A 15,689-nucleotide genomic window follows, 5' to 3' on the forward strand; every position below is an offset into this window, starting at 1 on the left:
ATCCTAAAGGTAAGATGGCTTGGTTTGCTCAGATTGTACACTCATGCATGGAGAAGGTGAAACAGGCGTAATGTGGAGATTGACCCCCTGTGGGATCACCTGGCTGAGAATCTCCTTCCAAAATAAGAGCAAGGACTAGTCAGAGTCATTACCTTGGTTTACCACAAACCAATTATGCTTAATGCCCAAGAATAACAGACGCCACTGAAGCTGAACTCAGAGCATGGAAATATCCACATTCCATACCCAGATGGAACCGTGCTCCTTCTAAAGAACAATTCGTGCTTGTTTTTGTTGATGCATTGTGTAGTAGCGCAAGAGGCAGAAGCCATAGTGAGTCTTTAAGAAAGGTGACTCCTCAAGGTAGGTGGTTTGCTGAGGTGAAAAAAAAAAATCTAGTGACCACGAAATGAAAAGGTATATGGGTGTCATTGTCACTGTTGTCCTGCCCAGGATGCATTCATGTATTCTGCAATACCAAAACAAAACCACAAAGGATGTTTGTGTGTGTGTGTGTGTGTGTGTGTGTGTGTGTGTGTGTTTATCCCTGTTCTGGGTTCCCAGGGTTTGGAATCAACAACATTCTAGGTCTCAGAGGAGGAAGAACATCCTCAGAGCACTCACAGCAGCCTGTGCACCTCAGCAGAGGCAGCTGGTGGACCCTAACCAATTGTTCTCACCAAACTCAAAATTGCTTTCTAGAGAGCACCAGAACCTATATGAAGTTACAGAAAACAGTCTCAGTGACTAACAGTTTCTTTGGCATAAATTAAATCCGAGGTTACATAGGCAGATCAAAATATACCCATCAATATACCTGTTAAATGGACAGTTAAAAGCATGATTAAGAATACAAAAATTGAAGGTTAGGCATGAAAAAAAAAAAGGCAATTGAGATGTGAAGATCAAATATCTGTAACTTACTTTGGGTTTGCCTTTGAGAAAGGAATAGTGATTTTGGCATTATGTTTTCCCTTGTGAACGGGTCCTAGCAAACACGTAGCTTCTAGGATCTTTCCCTCTGTTAGTTCTGTTATGCCAGGTCAATGCTCAACATTTCCAGGATCACTGTGTCAGTCCAGTCTCCGTGTGCACTCTTATTTATAAGGACTGTGGGAATGTTGGGGTAGAAACCCTGTCTCCATGCTAAACTATCCTCTGTCACCAATTTATGCAACAGTGAAAAGTATAAGATTTAAGCAAACCCGTGCTGAGTCCTGTGTCCTCCATGTTTCCCAGTGTGAGGAGCACTGAGCACAAAGAGTAAGACTTGGTTCTTGCTTTTAGGGAGAAGGGTGCTGAGCAGTGGCTTCTCTTCAACATCGAGTCGGGGGTTATAGGACCTGTTCCCAGGAGCTCAGAACAGGGATACAAAAACCAAGAGGGAGGTGGAAAGTGGACCTCGCTTATGTTTCTGTTTTGTCTTAAACAATGTAAATGTGTTACCTATTCGGATATATAAATCCAAAGTACTATTGAAAACAAACTTCAAATCATCCTAAAATTTGCTTTGTTTTGTGCTGCTAAGAATGAAACTCACAAATGTGAACAGGCATTCTGCTGCTAAAGTCTATGCCATATCTAAGGCTGAATTGTTCATTTCTCAGCTGGAAGCCCCTATGATTAGTCAGGCTCTCTTTTTAAAGTAGGTGTCTACCTTGTCTTGATCTGAGAGTTCCCTACATCCTCCTCACAGGGATGCGGGAAAAGGTATGGGTCTGGAAATGGTGTGATCATGGCTATCCTCAGGTCTTTGCCCAGATTCAGCCACCTGGCTACCTGTGACTTAAGAAAGCCAGGGATAGGCTGGAGAGAAGACTCAGCGGATAAGAGCACTGACTGCTCTGCCAGAGGTCCTGAGATCAATTTCCAGCAACTACATGGTGGCTCACAACCACCTGTAATGAGGATCCAATGCCCTCCTCTGATGTGTCTGAAGACAGCTACAGTGTACTCACATACAAGAAGCAAATAAATAAATCTTAAAAGAAAGAAAGAAAGAAAGAAAGAAAGAAAGAAAGGAAGGAAGGAAGGAAGGAAGGAAGAAAGGAAGAGAGAGAGAGAGAAAGAAAGAAAGAAAGAAAGAAAGAAAGAAAGAAAGAAAGAAAGAAAGAAAGAAAGAAAGAAAGAAGTCAAGAAAGAAAGAAAGAAGTCAAGAAAGAAAGAAAGAAGTCAAGAAAGAAAGAAAGAAAGAAGTCAGGGACAAGATTGGCAAACAAGTCTTCTGCCTCTAACACCAGTGGGAAGGCCTAGAACATGAAAACTGCTACACCAAGGAGGATTGCTCCTTTTCACTGCATCCCAGCTGACATCCTCCTGTCTGGAAACACCTTTCTAGTTATTGAATGGTAACCTTTCGTTACCTTGGAGCTATTTCATAATCAGTGGTGATTCATATTGCACATGGCAACTGCAATGCAAATGGATTGCGTAGTGGAGGGAAAGCCTACTTATTCAGTGGGAAAAGCTTCTCATGAGGCCATTTGAAAATTCATTTCCTTATTCCTGATTTATAGATGGTATGTACCCTCTGGATTCTATATTCCTGATTTATAAATGGTATGTACCCTCTGGATTCTCCCTTGAACCCACTATAATATCTTTCTGACAATGAGTTAAATTAGATATTTAGCACGCACCCCCCCCCCCCGCTTTTATCTGTGTGAAGGTCATGATTCTAACCTCTTGAAAGGCATCCTGTACCACCAGTCATTGCTGAGGACTTGCACAGCTGGCTTTCATCAAGCTATCATGTTGCCTTTCTCTGTTTTATTTGTTTTCTTTTCTCCCTGAGTTATGCCAAGCAACATCTCCAGAAAGTCTATGACACAGCATAGCATAAAAATCAGGGAACGAAACAATCTTACTATCTTTCCCTTCCACCCCAACCCCAACGGTTGGGATGCTTTTCTGGGATACTATCAACAGAAAGCATGCTCTGCTGACATTTCAAACTCCTACAGAAAGCCCTGCAAATTTTCTGGGAAGGCCATATTTGCAAGGTTTGTTCAACAAAGAGGTTGGATAATCATCTTGGATTAAACCTTCAAAGCAGCAGGATTTTGGCTACCCCCCACCCCTATACCATGATTAACCTGGGAACCTTTTGAAACCCTCTTTCTTATCATAATGTGTTTTGTGAACCCATCAGTAACCCACGAGAGACACTTCTGTAAACATGTTTCTTTATACGTTTCCTTTAATTAGCACTCCCTTTATTTTGCACAAAACTTCCTGTATTGAAACTTTATCTTCAAAGGAATTTTGTATGAAGTATTAAAGAATTAGGCAACTAATGGAAAATACATTTCTCCTACTGATAACATATCAAAATCTGTTAGACTACTCATTAATTTCTAGCTGCTTAGCCTCCAGGAAGCTTGGAGCCAGGTCTGAGGCTTGACTTTAATAACTCTGTAGGGCCTACTTCTCTGCACTACCATTCTCCAATGTTAGCCTTGGATCCTAACTTATATTTAATATATTCCAGGTTTCATTTACTCAAGTTTATTTCTATTTTATTGTACCTGTTTTATAAATCACATATATAAAGATACAAAGAATATACTTACGTAAGTGAACCGTACAGTTCTCTGTAATGTTATGAAAAATTCAGAGAAATCACAGATTCTCATGTTATACTTCTTTCCTGGCATGTTTCATTCAGAGACAACAGAGCATCCACTTTGAAGCATCTCATTTAACTTGCCCATGTGCTGTATAATTGTGGAATATATCAGCTATCTTTAGAATCTAAAACAGGACAATTAATGATGAATCTAAATTATCAATTAGATGGGTTATGAGTTGTTGTGGTAAAATCTCCAACCCAAATATGCCCTGGCAATGAAAACACAACTCAATTAATATGAATACATGCTGTGCGCCTAGATTGGGCAGATCGACTGCTACACTACCATCTTCCACATCTATGAGACCCCTTAGAACTTGAGGTTTCTCCAGGCCATGTGCTTCTGCTCCGCTTTTCTTCTTCCTCCTCCTCTGCGTCCTCTCTCTCTCTCTCTCTCTTCCATTTTCTCCTTCTTCTCTCTCCCCACCTTCCGCCCCACTCCACTTTCCCTTTATCTGCCCAATCATCAGTTCTCCTTTATTTTACAAATTAAGGTGGGAAGCAGGTTTACAGGAGATATAAATCTCTAACTTGACCATGGTTTTCCCAGTGGCTGGGAAATGCAATCACCAAGTGAGGTCGAGGCTCTGTCTCCTAGTCCCTGAGGAGAGCAGGAGCCTAACACCAATGAAACTCTAGTCAGAGCACAGAGATGGCTAAAATCACACTGACTGGCAGGCTCATCTTGTGCTATCCTTTAATATCTTTCCTTTAACACACTACAAAATTGAAAAGACACCTTGATCGCTGCCCTGCCCCCCAGAGGAGTTGAGCTCTATTTGTACTAGAGTCTCCCTCTCTTACTGTAGAAACGTGAATCAAAGCTCTTACAAACTCTATGGCTGAAGTAGGATTCTTAAGTTCATTAAAATCACTTACTTCAAGATTTGGCCATCATTATATTTTTCATTCAGACTCAGTCTAGCAAAATGAAACCTCCATGAGCATTTATAAATGTTTGTAAAATGTTTTTAGTGTTGTCTGTTATCCTATTATAGCCCTATTCCTAAAGAATGGCATGTACTTCAAATTAATAATAGCCAAAAACAATGGATTTTGTGATTAAAAAGAACAAAAACTATATACATATATAGGCCATAGAGCAGACCCTGGGAATGGGTCCTGCATAACCCATAGTGGGAGGCAAGACTTCTCTTAGTGATGAGGTATGATTGCCTTAGGCATTGCAGAAGTTCGTTTTTCTTCCTTCTCTCTCTCTCTCTCTCTTTCTTTCTCTCTTCCTTTCTTTGTTTTTAAGTTTCAGTCTTGCTGAAAGACTGAGCGAGACTAACACATACTCTGAAAGATTTCTATCCATAGCTCTTCAATATGAGTTCATTCTTCTTCCCTTGAAACATTAGGGGAATCCACTCATCCTGCTTAAACCAGAGATAGCTAAAAAAAAACAAACAAACAACAAAAAAAAAAAAACAAAAAAACACCCAGGAGGTCTGCAACTGTGCTCTGTGAGAATCCTGCTTGGCTTAGAATAGTTTTGTGTAGCTCACCATTGTAGAACACAGACCTAGAATAGCACATGTGTTTCCAACAGCCTGCTCTACATGAGCATAGGCCATCAAGGACCAGGGTCTACCTTTTGTGCTTTCCCAAGAGGAGGATCTCAGTGCTTCTAACATTAAGATCTGGTTCCTCTGCCTGACTCCCAAGACTGTCCCTGCAGCCCATCCCTCAGGGAGTAAATGATATTCATAGAACATGAAGCATTAAACAGGAAGGAAAAATACAAACTGGTGCTAAACAAATCCAGAGTGAGAGGCTTATGCTAGTAAGAGTCTCAGAAAGTGAGGTTCCAAGGGGGATATTGAACACATTGTCCCATTGTATATGCGATTTATGAAAGGCATCCTTAATGCCATGTAAACACAGCATGGTATATGGGAAATGATGAGGACAGTTCAAGCCTATGACACTAAGTGGGTACTCCTCTAAGAGACTGAAGACATAGATCCCATGCCATGTGATTGATTGATTGATAAGTAGTCCATATATGTTCTTATAGTTAGAATATCTCTGATTTCTAGGCAGCAGGAGCAATGATAAAGGTTTGCATTTTAACTAACACATGTCCTTCATACAGGATATGTTTAGGATCTCAGGATGGGGAGAGTGAGAGAGGAGAGATGAGGGATGCAGAGAGAGAGAGAGAGGAGAGAGGAGAGAGGAGAGAGAGAGAGAGAGAGAGAGAGAGAGAGAGAGAGAGAGAGAGAGAGAGAGAGACAGAGACAGAGACAGAGAGAGAGACAGAGAGAGAGACAGAGAGAGAGACAGAGAGAGAGACAGAGAGAGAGACAGAGACAGAAAGGAGAGAGAGAGACAGAAACAGAGAGACATAAGAGATACAACAGGGAAAGGAAAGAGACAGAGACAGGTAGAGACAGAGAGACATTTACAGAGAGACAGAGAGGAGAGAGAGAGAGAAAGAGAGAGAGAGAGAGAGAGAGAGAGAGAGAGAGAGAGAGAGAGAGAGAGAGAGAGAGAGAGAAAGCTACAGGTTGAGTATGGCACCAAGTAGCTCCTAACAGTCAGTGGAAATGTTTCCTGTCATTTTTCAGGGATTCTCAGAGACATTATGTTCTAAGTGTACTATAAAATAAAGTGTGGATCTCACAAGCTGAAATATTCCTTTGACATTTTGTATGATCAGTGAACTGCAGATAAATGCAAACAAAACAAAGCAGAGACATATCCTCCTCCGATGTGTTGAGAATACCCACAAACTGATCTGTGTTGAACTCATCTAAAGATTTTCGAAATGACATAATTATTAATTTTGTCCATTTAGAAAATGAATTGGTTACAGACTGTGTATGTATTTTAAATTCAACAGCTATTTTTATATTTATATTATCATTAATATTCTAAGCTATATCAATTCTGTTATTATTAAATAATGTTACAGATCCTTGAAAGTGTAGTATTTCTGGTAAAAACAAAAAACAAACAAACAAACAAACAAAAAAACAATGAGAGTTTTATTCAACGTGGACTCTGTAAAGAACAACTAGAGGGGTTCAATGACCCCAAGTCTTTTTTTTTCCCCAGAAATGTGGGTCATAGGACAAATAATATTCCAATTTAAAAATAAAATTAAATCCTGCTTAGATATCTTTTACTCTGAATGCACACTGAATTGCTTTACTCTCTGAGATCTGACCCTAGCTTTAAAGAATATTTCTTTACATATGGGTCTCATCATTGACAGTTTGGACTTCAAGTGATTTGGCTCCAGGTTTTTCATTGTTCTGCTTCTCTAGCTGTGTTAAAAAGGTTCAGGTCTTGCTTAGAGGGCTAGTTACAGAGTTATTTCTGGACTCATAACCTTCAAACTCAGGCAAGACTGGCCTGTTCTGCATGACCTCAGTTTCTGTCCTCACACAAATCCTCTTTGAGCCATGTGGCTCTTTTCATAGTAAATTATAATATGCGTTTTTCAGGATTAATCTCATTTATGCTTCAGCCCTAGGCAAGGAGCCACAGGCAGCTAAGAAATGCTGAGAATAGGGAGAACTCCTCCGTCCAATTGGTCATATCTGAAATCATATACATATGGGTAACATTTTAACAGTAAGTGGATTGAGAATGTTATATTTATATGTTTAGTAACACACACACAAACCAACTAAATAGAAGCCATACATTTGGGAGTAAGCAGGCTTACATAGGTACAAAGGATATAAGAAGGCAAATTACGTATATTAATTTTAAAAATTAAAGAAATTCCGTGAAGATGTTAACATATTTTAGGAAAGCATGGCTGATGGAATAGATAGTCTATACATTTTTAATTTTAAGAAAAACATTATTTTATTTCTATTATGTGCCAGATGATGTATTGCCCATGATTTATCTAATCTTCAGACGCTACATGGGGTTTTGTGATCTTGGTCTGGGAGAAATGCCTTTATAAGTGGCTGTAGCTTACTATGTTTGTAGTATAGTTACTCTCGATCATTGGCTTGTTGAAGTTGGTGGGACATGACTGAAAAATTAGGATTAGTAGAAGTCCTTGGAGTTTGGAGGCTGTTATGGTTAATATAGAAGCATATTTTCGGGATCATGGCTCCTTCGTTGCTGCTGCTTGCATTACCATGGCTGGTGTGTCCTGGACTGCTCCAGGGGTGCTGGGATCTGCTACAATGGCAACTGCAGCAGAGCTGGAGTCGCTTTGCCAGTCCTCTGTGGGCAAGCAGTCCAGAGTCCATCTGTCCTCACAGAACTAGCACATGATCCCAGTGAAAATAAAGAGAATTCCAGCTTTTTAGGTAGTATCTTTTGGATGGCAGCTCCCCAAAGCAGACGCACCATCGAAGTTAACCGATGTAGGAGAAGAAACCCTCAAAAGCTTATTAAAATTAAGAACAATATAGACATTTGCCCTGAATGTGGTCTCCTGAAGCAGAAACATGTCCTCTGTGACTATTGCTATGAGAAAGTACTGTCAGGAGACAACAAAAATCAGAAAACAGGGGCTCAAGGAGGAGGTCCTTTCAAAGCTCCTTCCGTTGAGACTATGGTACTGTACACAGGAGAGAAACCATCAGAGAAGGATCAGGGCAAGAGGATTGTTGAAAGAAACATAAAGAGGCCATCTTGGTTCACCCAGAACTGAACTAAAAAATGTTAAAAGGATAATTTCAGAGTTAGGCACCTACTTAAAATCAGGAGTCTTCATTTTTATGTTGTGCCTGTTTTCAAATTATCCATGTATTTTAAAATGGATTTTGTTAGTTGTTACTTTTAAATGAGGTAATTTGAAGACTGCATCATGAATAAACTCAGCATGTTTATGTAAAAAAGAAGAAGAAGCATATTTTCTAAGGGTTTTCAGAAAAGGAGTATGCTGGCTAGTTTTTTGTTAACTTGACATAAGCTAGAGTTATTGGAGAGAAGGAGTCTCAACTGAGAAAAATCTCTTCCAAAGATCAGGCTGTAGGCAAGCCTGTAGGGCATCTTCTTAATTAGTGATTAATAGGTAAGGATCCCACTAAATCCATTCTGGGTTGTGCCACCCCATAGTTGGTGGTCCTGGGCTCTATAAGAAAGCAAGCTGAGCATATCAGGAGGAACAAGCCAGTAATTAGCATCCCCCCCCCCCCCGCCCCGTACCTCTGCATCAGTTCCTGCCTCTAGGTTCCTGCCCAGTTTAAACTCCTGTTCTGACTTCCTTCAGTAATGGACTATGGACCCACAAGCCTAACAAACCCTGTCCTAAGTTACTTATGGTGATATTGTTTTGTCACATCCATAGAAACCCTAAGACAGGAAGAGGCAAAAATAGATCTTAAATTAGAAATTTTTCTTAGTAATTTTTAGTAGATAGTTCATTATGCTTAGTTGACTCTAGAAGACTGGCTAATGAATAGGTAGTGTCCATGTCTGAAGAAAAAAACCTAGAAATCTTAACTACACATAATTTGGAATACCTGACCTTTGTAAACAAATTTACATACACATACAAAATCTTCCTTATGACTTAAGGAGCTTCCAGTGGATTTTTATTCACTACAAACTACCACTGAATAAGAAATTTTAAAATTCTCTGAAAAATACATTTAAAGATTCATTCATATATATATGTATATATAATACTATCCTATGTTTAAAGACTCAGTCAAACCTCAGAACCGAAATACAAGGAGTTTAAAGACGGAGGGACAAAGAGAAAACAGAGTCAAATTCTGAAAGACTAGGAAAGGAAGCTGATTTAAGTATGCAGAGGAGCTGAGCCCCAGCTGCCTGTTGAAAGAAATACAGTTAAGAGAAATTATGTTTTATACCTATGAGAAAGTTCTGAAACATAACCAGGTCTCAGTGACACCAGCGGGTATCCTAAGGTTCATAGTAGACTTCTCCCTGGGAAAAAGTCTCCAAACCACAAAAGGAAATCCGCGGTGCTAATGCCTGGATGGTTTTCCTATGAAAGCCTGCTGGGGAGACGTTTACCAACAGCTGCTCTGCACGCATAGAAACCACTGAAGTTCTGAAGTTTGAATCTAGATCTGGGACTGCTCAACAACACATGAGATGGTCGGAAAAAAAGAGGAAAAAAATATTTGGGAAAACAAAGTAAAAATAACCATGTAAGACAGCCTTGGTCAAATGCAGGTCTGAGCTATATGTGTTGAAGCATGGAGGTTTTGTCATTGTAGGCCAGGGCCTGGTGCTTGCCTGGAGGAAGAGGGGAGCACTGGAAACATCAGTTGTGTGAGAGAATGGCCCAAGTGAGGGAAGACAGATTAATTTAACAAGAAGATGCTACTTGTAGAAAACCAGGAGAGAGAGAGAGAGAGAGAGAGAGAGAGAGAGAGAGAGAGAGAGAGAGAGAGAGAGAGAGAGAGAGAGAGAGAGAGAGAGAGAAAGAGAATTTGTTAAGTTTAGTGAAAAAAATGACTTCTTCAGTTATATTAGAAAAAGCAAAATGTGTTTGACTACAAAGTAGGCATTACTAAGCAGTTGCTACAAAGGTATTAGGGCAGCATGACCTTAGTGATTTGAATAGGGTTTGGTCCCCATAGGCTCATGTGTTTGAATGCTTGGCTCACAGGGAGTAGCACTATTAGAGGGTATGTCCTTGCTGGAATAGGTGTGGCGTTCTTGTAGGATATGTATCACTATGGGGGTGGGCTTTGAAGGCTCTTAGTGCTCAAGCTCCACCCAGTGTGGAAGGAGAGTCTTCTCCTGGGTGCTTTCAGATCAAGATGCAAAACTCAGTTCCTTCTCTAGTATCATGTCTGCCTGAAACTTGTCATGCTGAAACTATGTCTCTCAGCCCCAATTAACTGTTTTCTTGCTCCTGGAGTCTCTTCACAGCAATGAAAGCCAAACTATGACACTGACCAATTGTTTTATTTAGAAAGAGGCGTTCAAGTGGCCCGATTGCTAAATGGATTGTTGCAGAGCATCTGTAGCTCAAGGCAAGCATGCCCTGTGTTGGTAAGCTATGCTTGCCTGCCTTAGTAGTATCTCTCAAAGTTAAATCTACACTTCTATGTCTTAATTAAGGCTTTTCCTGTTATGAAAAAAACCCTATGACCAAGGTGACTTATTTTAAAATATGTTTAATTGGAAGTACAGCTTCAGAGGTTTAGCATCCTCAATAGTAAAGTCACTCATGACAGCAGGAACAGCTGTGAGGTCCTATCTTGATCAGCAAAGAGATAGAGAGGACAGTGAGAATGGATCCAGTCTTCTGAAACTTTGAAGTCCACCCCTAGTGACACAGCTCTTAATAAGTTTATTCCACCTGTGATGGTTTGTATATGCTTGGTTCAGGGAGTGGTACTATCCAGAAGGTGTGGCCCTGTTGGAGTAGGTGTGTCACTGTGGGTGTGGGCTTTAAGACCCTCATCTTAGCTGCCTGGTAGTCAGTACTCTGCTATCAGCCTTCTGATGAAGATGCAGAACCTTCAGCTCTTCCAGGCCCATAACTGCCTGCCTGAATGCTCCCATGCTCTTGCCTTGATGATAATGGACTGGACCTCTGAACCTATAAGCCAGCCCCAGTTAAATGTCATCCTTATAAGAGTTGCCTTGATCATAGTTTCTGTTCACAGTAGTAAAACCCTAAGACATCATCTAAATCCTAAATAATCAGTTCCACTAGGGTTCAACCATTCAAATATATCAGATATTGAGGTCATTCTTATTCAAGCCACAATACGATGTAAATGAGTGATGAAACTCATACGAAACACTATGAAGTAAAAGGAAAATTAAGTCCTTGCAAAGATCCTCCTATAAATATTTATATCAACCTTAACTATAGTCCCTAAAAACTGGTGGGATAGCTTGAATGAGAAATGCCTTGGGCATTTCACTATTTGGCCCTAGTTGGTGCTGTTGCTTTGAGAGCTTTAAGTGGCACATTCTTGCTGAAGAAAGTATGTCATTGGGGGTAGGATTTTGGAGTAAAAAGCCTCATCTTCTATTTTGCCCCACCCCTCTGTTTTGTGCTTTCAGTTTGAGATATGAACTCTCAACTTCCGGTTCCTGTTTCTTGTCTCTGTCCCTCCCTTATGGACTCCTGTTCCTCTGCTTGTGGTGTTTCATCAACGCAGCAGAAAAGCAACTAACACAACTGGAAACCTCTCAGCGTGTCTGGATTGAGGGGTGGAGAGGCAGCCATGGCATAACTGGAGAGCTGAACGTTCACTCATCAGGAGAAAGGAATGAACACTAACATATACAACAGCACAGATGATTTAAGTGGAGGAAGCCATGCTTAGCTGCTATATATCATGATTTCACCTACACCACCTTGTGGGAAGCATGTGTTTAGTAGTTGTCAGAGGTTGTGATTTGGAGGAGACCCTGATAGTTAAGGAGGCAGAAACTACAGAATTGTAGGGTGGGATCAGCGAACTTACTATCTAGCTTACTTCTGCTGATGTTACCTGAATGTATGTTTTCTTAAACACACATTAGTAGTGTGAATCTTAAATTGTATACATTATGATTTTTAGGAATGAAACATAATGAAGAAGGCTTCTGGACTGGGTGATAATCAGACATGGGTAATGATGAGGTTAGTAGGAAATGTGTCGGAGCAGCAGACAGCTCTCAAAAACAAAACAAAAGAATAAGCAAACAAACAAGACAGACAATTTCCCCCTCCACAACCCCAGTGTGAGACAGCAGAAACACACACTAATGGACTTAATACCTTCAGATGCTGGGATCTTTTCTTGCTGAGTAGCCATTTTTTTTTTTTTTTTGTATGTGCCTTTGTCTGGAGGTGTTTTCCAGTGTTTACTATGAATATAGTCTCTATTGCCATTCATGTGGCTTCTCACACGGAGCTGAAAAGTTGATGATCCGTGTTCTACACACTTGATGTGCTGGATTTCCTGCAATGCAAATCTGATGAGGTTATACCCTTGATTAAAATTCCTCACTGGTTCCTTATTGCCTTCAGCAGTGCTCCTGTACTGTGACTGCACATCAGAATGGCCAGGAGCACTTCATGAGGTGTGTGGTGCTTAGCCCACCTCCAGACATTCTGACTCAATTAACACAGAGCCAGAGTATCAGTGCTTTAAATACTTCCCATGTGGTTTGTTTCTCGGGGGCTTGTTTTTCAACATTATTAAAATATAATTCATATATTTCACAATTTATCCACTTAAAGTATATATTTCAGTGCTCCCTTCTATATCTTATGATTAAAATTTTTAAATTATGGTAAACTTTGTAACCTAAAACATGCTGTTTTGACCACGTAATGTATACAATTCAGTGATATTAATGACATTCACAATGCTGTACATGCATCTCAGCTATTTCTTAAGATTCTTGTGCTTTAACTACTTATCCAGTTCTAAAGAACTAAATGCAAGGTCCTTAGCAAAACCAGAAGCTTTTCCCACCAAGGTCTCCTCATATCTTCCCAGGCAATGCTCTGAGAACTTTCTTCTGTCTGGCATTTTCTTGGACTCAGAGAAACTAAATTACCTTTAGCCTTTGTAGACTTTGCCTTTATCTATTGTCAGTTTGTTTCTTTGAAACATGACTCACACTAACTACTCCTTCTGTTAAAAACATAAAACATGTCTTCAAAGCCAGGCTCAAGTGTTATTTTTTGAGATCCTTGTCCTAAAGCCTAAGCTTATTTAGATTTCCCACTCTCCTCTGTAGCCTCTTCTATCAACATTTAGAACATTCATTACAACTTTTGCTTTTTTTATATGCCTGCACCCAGACTAGACTGAGAACCAAGGCAGCATATCACACCGAGTGTAGTTCAGAGTAGAGGCTGTTTGATGAACAAATTAAGAAACCATTATTGATATTTGAGCAGAAGACTATAACTGTGAATGGTATAATTGGGTGAGCAGTATTAAAGCCACAGTAGATATTCAGAATGAGGATGGATTCACAAGATGATGTGTTACTAAAGGAAGGACAACTGGCGGATCTTAGAAAGTTATGACCTTTATTGAGTATATATGATGGGACAGGACAGATGAGCTAATAAATGGTATGTATATTTGTGTATGTGTGTGTGTGTGTGTGTGTGTGTGTGATTGAGGCTTTGAGAGAGCTTGGTTACTACTTCTCCAAACTTTAGGGACTGTAGACATAGAGAAAAGTCCAAGTAAAACCTTAAACTTCCATACCTTCCCAGAGTGGACTTGAAATGGACTTCGTATATCTTGGTGACTTAGTAGCACTGATTAGCTCGGCTGGGTTTATAGTTCAGGTTGTCAAGTAGCAGAGAGTAAAGCACACAGTTAAACAAAGCAGTGAATACATGAGGTACAGCGAGAATGAATGCTGATAGGAAGGACCAGAGAGAACAGGAGCTTTAAAGTGCTTGAGGAAGTTCCTGTCTTACAGGAAAAGAAACAGAGACTGACAGAATTATGAAAGAAATACAAATCCATGTATATTGTTGTTAGAGATACAAAAATTATGTATTTTCTGTTGCGATTTAGAAGGAAGATCATGAAACACATAAAACTAAAGCCAAGCAGGCTGATAGAGAGATACAATTCCAGCACTTGAAAGGCTGAAACAAAAATATCATGAGATGAAATCCAACATGTACTAGATAATGAGATCCCATCTCAAAAAGCAGAGAAACAAATAATGGAATTAATATATGAGCCAGTAATATCACTTCTAGCTGTGTACCTAAATAGTGGGAAATAGGAGGAGACATGAGCTAATGTATGTATGCCTTACATTGCAGAATTACAGCTGCAATAAGAGGTGTGTATTCGTCAGCATTCTCTGGACAAGCAATAGAACCAATAGAATGTGTGAGAAAATATATCAACCTTCACAAGATTGAACTAAATATCCATTGATAGATGAATAAAGAAAATGTGGTATGTCAACAATGGAATTATCCATATTTATAAAATAAGGGAACCCTTTCACATGATGTACCTTGAGAAAAGTATATTTAGTGAAATAAACCACTCACAGAAAGACTAAGTCTGCATTATCCATTTGTATGAGATATATAAAGGTCAAAAATTAGTTATTAGGCTGTATTGTTAGGGGCTTTTTAGGAATGGTGGGATAGAATGAACTTGTAGAAAGGGTTAAAAGGAAATGATACAGCAGAAAGACTAAGCCATAGTGTGGTGAGTAGAGGGTAGATAGAAGAGGGAGTAGGAGAAGAGATTAATAAGACCTTTGGGAAAGACTTAGGAAACCTACATAGGAAACAAATGTTTGTGTACACACACACACACACACACACACACACAGTGGGTTTACGCCATTACAGAGCAACAAAGTGAAGTTGCTGGTGAATGAGGCCGCAAATAAACACAAACATTATAGGCTAGTCACATTGCTCTTGGTTTTCTCCACAAAACACCACATACTTGAATCATAGAATATGGAAAAACAATTAAGCTAGCACTGACTTGAAAGCTTCAATCCCACTGGCTAGTGTTTATGGTGCCAATATGTGATAATCACACTCCCAGAGGAGAAAAGTGATACCCAGATGTGAACCCTGGAAGGTATAGTGATTGGTCTGGCAAGAAGACATGCTCAGAGGTGTAATAATAGCACAAACATCTTGGGAGTCATTAACCATTTTCTGATTGGATTTAAGTCCTATTTCACAAGATGACACCAATATCTGGAACCACTATCAGGCCAAAAAACTTTAGCTAGACAAGTGATAGCCTTAAGGGAACACTTACAGCTTTTAATCTGATAAATGAACACAGTAAGGAACTAACTTATGCCTCATGACCTACTGTGATACCCATAGGTCAACATTCAATCCCCATTTGAGAAGCATCTTTTGCAGTTCCTCCTTCTCCCAAGGCCTAGAGACTATGCATAAGATGAGGCAGAAAGCATGTAAGAGCTCAATTACATGGTGGGTGAATACAAAGTAATAGCATCTTCATGGCTGCTATACACAGAGACGTCACATCATGAACTCACAGGAGTGAAAGCATGCACTAGACCCGTGCAAGCCTCAGGTAGATCAAATCCCAGCATAAAGCTAGAAATTGGGCATGAAATGCCAACCATTATTACCTTGGAATAATTGGCAATTATTAGGTTC

The 15,689-nt window shown here is 39.8% G+C and overlaps 1 pseudogene; it reads left to right on the plus strand.

The window, feature by feature from the left end:
* The first annotated feature begins 7,708 nt into the window (after positions 1-7,708).
* LOC110297112 (large ribosomal subunit protein bL32m pseudogene) lies at positions 7,709-8,261 on the plus strand (annotated as a pseudogene).
* Positions 8,262-15,689: the final 7,428 nt, after the last annotated feature.

The sequence above is a fragment of the Mus caroli genome, unplaced genomic scaffold (genome assembly GCF_978045245.1).
Source record: "Mus caroli unplaced genomic scaffold, Mus_caroli_1 scaffold_7, whole genome shotgun sequence".
In the NCBI taxonomy this organism is placed as follows: Eukaryota; Metazoa; Chordata; class Mammalia; order Rodentia; family Muridae; genus Mus; species Mus caroli.